The sequence below is a fragment of the Ranitomeya imitator genome, chromosome 8 (genome assembly GCF_032444005.1).
Source record: "Ranitomeya imitator isolate aRanImi1 chromosome 8, aRanImi1.pri, whole genome shotgun sequence".
Lineage (NCBI taxonomy): Eukaryota > Metazoa > Chordata > Amphibia > Anura > Dendrobatidae > Ranitomeya > Ranitomeya imitator.
In genome coordinates, this window is record NC_091289.1 from 183,390,591 (window position 1) to 183,396,860 (window position 6,270).

Sequence of the window (6,270 nt, forward strand, 5' to 3'; positions counted from 1 at the left end):
TGCACTGCAAACAGCAACAACCCCAGCAGAGAGCAGGAAAAAAAATGTAAATAATAATGGAAGTGGTGCAAGTGGTGTGAATAGTGTGTGTGATGGTGATAATGGTGAAGGGTCAGGGGCAGTTTCTGCTGGAGGTATGGTTGGTGTGAATGGTGCCAGTGCGGTGATTTCTACTAGTGGAAATGGTGAGGCTGAGGTAAGTGAGGTGGAGATGGTTGACTGTGAGGTTCAGGGTTCAGGGAATATAGGGGCTGGTCCATCGTCCCCCTCACCTGCAGCCGCCATTAGTTATGCGGCTGCTGCCGCTGGGGTTCCACAGGGGTCTTCCTCATCTCCGGACCCAGGGAATGAAGCTTTTCGCCGCCGTTTCCTGGAGGCCCTCAAAAAAAGGGGAGCAGACGATCAATGTAGAGGGAAGAGAGGTGGCGTTGTCCTACTGGCTAGATAAGTTTGGTCTAGCTGCCTTCCAAGAGAAAAGGGGGGGGGGAGACCGTGTGGTCCCTCCCGACAGCCGGGCAGGGGGTCTCCAGGAGAAATGTGGTTCGTCTTCGGTGGAGGGGCGATGAAGCGTGTCCATCCAGGACAAATGTGGTGAAGCTCCTCATGAAGATGGACTTCAGGGCTATTGACATCTTTGCTCTGATACATCCTTTTGGGACCTCCACCTTTGATATCAGCTTTGTTCGGCCGGAGGGCTTGGAGCTCTTTTGGTCGAATTATGAGCTAGTAAAAGAGGAGCCCGGCTGGCGAGGTTTCGCTGTGGAAGCAATTTCTCGCCAAAGTGGGCCAAAGAAAGTGACCGTTTTAACATGTAATGAGTCTCTTTCTGGCGTTGACATAATGACCTGGTTGAGTCGGTACGGCGAGGTTGTGGAGGTCCCGAAGAAGAACCGGGACGATTTTGGTATCTGGTCAGGGGGCTGGACCTTCATGGTAAAGTTGAAGCGTTCAGGGGGCACTGTCACCCACATCCCTTCCTCGGCTTTTCTGGGAAGGGATCGGATTCTGGTCTTCTACCAGGGGCAGCCGAAGGTATGCCACAGGTGCGGTGATCCTCGCCACTTCAGCGCGGGCTGCAAGGTGCAGAAATGTGCCTTGTGTGGCGAGGTAGGTCACCTCGCCGCATCCTGTGGTGTCATTCGATGTCACCTGTGTGGTGATCTAGGTCACCCGTTCAGCCGCTGCCCTCGTTCCTTCTCTAATGCCATGGCCAGCCGGGCGGAGGGGAGCCGTGAGGAAGTTCCTGGCGGTGCAACTTCTGCAGAGGTTGGAGGTGGTAGCGGGGGAGGAGCTGAGGGGCCGATGAGGAATGGCAGGGCTAGGGGCCCCTCTTACCAGCGGAGGCAGGCAAGGCGTCAGGAGGGCAGGGGGCAGGAGGAGCCTCGGGAAACTGGGGTAATGGCTGCCCCCTCCTCCGAGGCGACGGCCCATGTCACTGAGGCCCCGGGGGAGGAAGCGGTGAATGAGGAGATCAGACGGATGGACAATGAGGAAGTGGCTGATCTCTTAGATGCCTCTCAATATGAAAGTTTTGATGAGGATGGAGGGGAACAGCCAAAAGAAATGGGTGACAAGGGTACCAAAAGGAGTGCCAAGAGTGCCAAAAGTAAAAAAAGAAGAAAAAAGATGGAAAATCTTCTTCCCTGACCAAGGTGCCTAAGGAAGGTCCCACCAACTCCCCTCTGATCCCTCTCTCCAACCGGTTCCAAAGCCCTTGACGATCCTGCTGAGACGGGAGTCGGGGTGAGGTTCCGGAGGTAACATCGGGAGGGCCTTTGGGAGGCGGGGGAGTCCCTTCTCCGGGGGGTGTGTCTTCCTCGCGAGGTGGGGACGACCCTGGGTCCGGAGATGAGAAAGAGGTGGGAGGGATGGATACCTCTGTCTCTCTGAAAAGAAGAGGGGGGGCTTCATCGTCCGGAGACGAGCGGGCTAAGAAAAAGGGTGGGGTGAAGAAAAAGGCCATCTAACTCGATCACTCATGATGGCGGCACCCACCCCGTTGACTCTAGCGACCATTAATGTCGCTAGTATAAAGTCTGATGCGGCTAGATTTGCGGCCTTTGATTTTCTCACCCGATTTGAGGCTGAAATTTTGTTTTTGCAGGAGACCAGGCTTACGGATATGGGGGCCATACGCAAGGCGAAGAGCGAGTGGAGGTGCGGGTCTTCGTACTGGTCTCTTGCGGCCGAGCCGTGTAGCGGGGTGGCAGTCCTTTTTAAGACTGCATCGGTTGAATGCCGGAGAGTTATCGAGGTAGAAATGGGGAGGTGCCTGGTCTTAGACGTCTTCATGAGGGGACAGGAGCTTCAGCTCATTAACATCTATGGTCCGCAGTCAAAGTGGGACCGTAAATGTCTCTTCCTGAAGATTAAGCCCTATCTTTTTACCAGTCGGCAGGTGGTCTTTGGAGGTGACTTTAACACTGTCACAAGGCTTCGTGATAGGGGAGGCTCCATTGACCGGCTGGCTTATGATAGTAATACTCTTAATAGCATAGCTAGTGACGCTCGCCTGGTGGAAGTCCACATCCGGCACACCCCAGGTCACTGTGGTTTCACCTTTCATAGAGGTAATTGTAGGTCTAGGATAGACAGGTTTTTTTTAAAGGAGGAAGCCATCTCTTCAGCAGTGTCCGTTGTTGAGGTGGAGTTCTCCGATCACTGTCTGATTTCTTTTTCTCTGAATGTTTCAGAAACCCCTTGGATGGGAAGGGGACTATGGAAGCTGAAGAAGCAGAGATAAGACAATCCTTTGAGGACTTTCTTCAGAGCCAGGTACCGCTTTTGGATCTCTGTAGCAATAAGTCAGAGTGGTGGGAGATGTTCAAGGATCGGGTTGCGAGTTTCTTCCGCCAGCTCTCGAGCCTCAGGAGCCTGAGCAGGTACCGCCTGTATCAGGAACTGAGGAGGAAACTCGAACATCTCGTCTCGGCTGGAGGTGACCGTGAGGAGATCTCCAGAGTGAAGTCTTTACTCAAGAGGTGTCAGTACGATAGGCACACATCTTTGGTTTTTGAGAGGGATTTCGGGAGGTACCGCTCGCCTGACCCCTACAGAAACTGTAAGATGTCAGTGAGTTGTAAGGTGGTGACAGGTTTGGTCGACAATACGGGTTCCCTGAAAAGATCCAAATCAGGGATCCTGGAGGTGATCAGATCTTTCTACTCACACCTCTTGGGGAAGAGGGATCTGGATCGGAACGTGATGTCGGCTTTCCTGGTCGAGGCCATCCCTGAGCCAGGGGATAACCCCTCGCTTCACGTTTTGACAGAACCAATCAGGGAAGAGGAAGTGCGACTGGCCATTGATGGGCTTCGGCCTAAGAAATCGCCAGGTCCGGATGGCTTAACATCCGAGTTTTATAAGACCTTTAGGGACTCCTTGGTCCCTCTCTTGACTGAGGTGTTTAACGAGTGTCTCTCCTCGGGCGCTCTTTCCCAGTCGATGAGGCAGTCTGCCCTGATTATCCTGTCAAAGGGTAAGGACCCGTCCCGTATTGAGAATTGGCGTCCCATAGCGCTTCTCAATACGGACCGGAAGGTTCTGGCAAAGGTGCTGTTCAAATGGCTGGTGAAGTTTGCACCCCGGCTCCTTTCGGGGGCCCAGCACTGCTCTGTTCCAGGCCGCAGTACGTTTAGTGCTGTGCTCGGTGTCCGAGAGGCAGTGGAGTAGGGCAGGTCGCTGGAAGGGGTACTTGCTGTCCTTAGACCAGGCGAAGGCTTTTGATCGGGTTAACCATGAGTACCTCTGGTCCGTCCTTCTGAGGTACGGTCTGCCTGGGGGGTTTGTAAATTGGCTAAAGATCTTGTACGCGGGGGCAGAGACTTTCCCGCTCGTGAATGGTTGGTCTGGCCGCCCTTTTGAGGTTGGGTCTGGGGTCCGCCAGGGCTGTCCATTGAGCCCGCTGTTATACGTGTTCGCGATAGATCCCCTTTTAAGGAGGATTGAGCGTGGGCCGTTGGCGGGAGTCAGGATGGACCAGGTGGCTCCGGAAGCCACTCTGAGGGTGGTAGCGTATGCCGATGACGTCTCCCTTTTCGTGTCCTCGGGTGAGGAGGCGGAGTGGGTCATGTCTGAGGTTGATCGCTACTCGGAGGCTTCTGGGTCCAGAATTAATCAGGAAAAGTGTGAGAGTCTCTGGCTGGGAGGGGGAGACCCTAGTTTTGGTCTCCCGGACACTCTTCCAGAGCCCCAGGCATCGGCAAAAATCCTAGGCATCGAATTTGGCCCTGGGGACTACCCCCAGCAAAATTGGGAAGGCAGACTTAAGATCGCCGCCCAGAAGGTGGACCAATGGAAGGGTTGGTCTTTGACCCTGAGGGAAAGGGTTAGCCTGGTTAAGGGTTTTTTGCTACCCTTGTTAATATACCTGGGCAGCGTCTGCATGTTGCCAGAGCCGCTCTGGACATGGGTCTACAGCCTGTTTTTCCAGATGTTATGGGGAAATAGGCTGAACCTAGTCAAGCGGGAGGTCACATATCGCACAAGGAGACTAGGAGGGTTGGGTATGGTCAACCCAGTGGTGTTTCTAATAAACACTTTTGTCAAGACTAACATCGCCAACCTCTGGTCAGAGAGGGCTTCTCCGTGGGTATTCTCCTGCAGGGGATGGCTTCGGCCCTTCTTCCAGGAATGGGAGACAGGAGGGCAAGTGAAGGACCTGCGCACACCGCACGGGCATCTCCCGGCTTACGCTACCCCGGTTCTGAAGGTGATCCGCCGGTGGGGTCTGGGAATGTGGGAGATCAGGACCATGTCGAGGAAATTCCTTGACAGGAGGGTCCTGTTGACCCATTTCCAGAAGCCTCTGGTGCTCAAAGATTGCCCAAGTCGGGATCTGGAGGGTCGGCTGAGGTTATTGAATTCTACACGGGTCCCCTTGAAGTTTTGGGACTTGGCTTGGCGCTGCTTCCATGGGAAACTGTACGTAAGGGACAACCTGAAGTGTAGGAACTCCGATGATCGGGGTTGTCCCCGTGAGGGGTGTTGCGACACGCTGGAAAGCATGGAGCACGTCCTCCTTCAGTGTCCTTTTAATACAGGGGTCTACAACAGGGTGGGTGCTTCCATAGGCTGGCCTCGGCTGGCACACCTTTCCTATGCGGAGTGGGCGTATGGGGCATTCGGATCCCTGGGTGGCCGAGATCGGGGCACTTTATTTCTAGGCAGTTTAGTTGTCAGGTTTTACACGTGGAACGCACGGTGCTTAGTGTCAACTCAGCAGAAAATCCTCCCCCGGGACGAGGTTGTTAGGAACATTCTGGGTGGCCTGGTGAAGGTGCGCTCTCTGGAGTATGACAGGCTAGGTGCAGCGAGGGCCTCTCTTCTCTGGAGAGGGTCCTCATTTAATGTACCTAGGGCTTAGATAAGCAGGTAAATGGTAGGGACAGGTAGATAGCCTCAGTAGGGACAGGTAGATAGTTAGGGACAGGACAGGGACAGCCTAGGGACAGTTAGGTAGGCACGCGGTGAGTTAGGTAGGGTAGTAGGGTCAGGCAGGGAGAGACAGGGAAAGGTAGGTAGATAAATAGGGGCAGATGTCTAGACAGGTAGGGACGGCTGGTAGAGTAAGGATTGCTAGGGTAGAAGCCTGTCATCTCCGGTTTCCCGGTGGCGGGCTGGGGCTTTTCACGATCAGATTTTTGTTTTGCAGAAGTGAATTACTGATATAGGGCTTACAGGCACCAATCCTGGCTCTGGGTAAGTGTTGTAATATAGAGTTATGTAGCATTATATTATATTGTAAGGTGATGATCCTGTGGCTTTCAGGGTTAATGCACCTGTCCTGTAAGCAAGAGGTTATGAGTTCCTCGGTGAGGTTATTTCTGTATTGTGTGGGTGTTTTTTGTGGTGGGAGGGAGGGGTTTGGTGGTGGGTTGTTTATGGTTGTATTTGCTGTGTAAAAAGGAAAAAAAAGGGAAAAAAAGGGGGAAAAAAAAAAAAGGAAAAAAATAATACAAAAAAAAAAAAAAATTATAAAATTAAAAAAAAAAAAAAAATTGTGTGTTTTAGATAGATGTGTTTAAGCCAGATGGCTATAGTGTTTCTTTTTGGGCGATGGGCCAGAAGTTTTCTTTGTTAGGTTTGCTATGAAGTGTGTATGTGCGTGTATTAATAAAATGTTTCTTCTCTCCTTGGGTGATGTAACCTGGGGAGGAGGAGATCTGGAGAATTAAAGTGAAAAGACAAGTAAAGGACAGAAAACAACATAAGAAAGAAAGATGGAGGAAGCTTCTCTGAGAGAGAGAGAAGAAGGCAGTTTTTGTTTTC

The 6,270-nt window shown here is 52.5% G+C and overlaps 1 long non-coding RNA gene across 1 annotated transcript; it reads left to right on the forward strand.

Annotated features, from left to right (window-relative positions):
- Positions 1–2,544: 2,544 nt before the first annotated feature.
- On the forward strand, positions 2,545–5,814 carry LOC138648392 (uncharacterized). The gene is made up of 2 exons (XR_011315098.1): positions 2,545–2,775; positions 5,654–5,814. It is a non-coding gene; the product is annotated as an uncharacterized lncRNA (long non-coding RNA).
- The last annotated feature ends 456 nt before the right edge of the window (positions 5,815–6,270 follow it).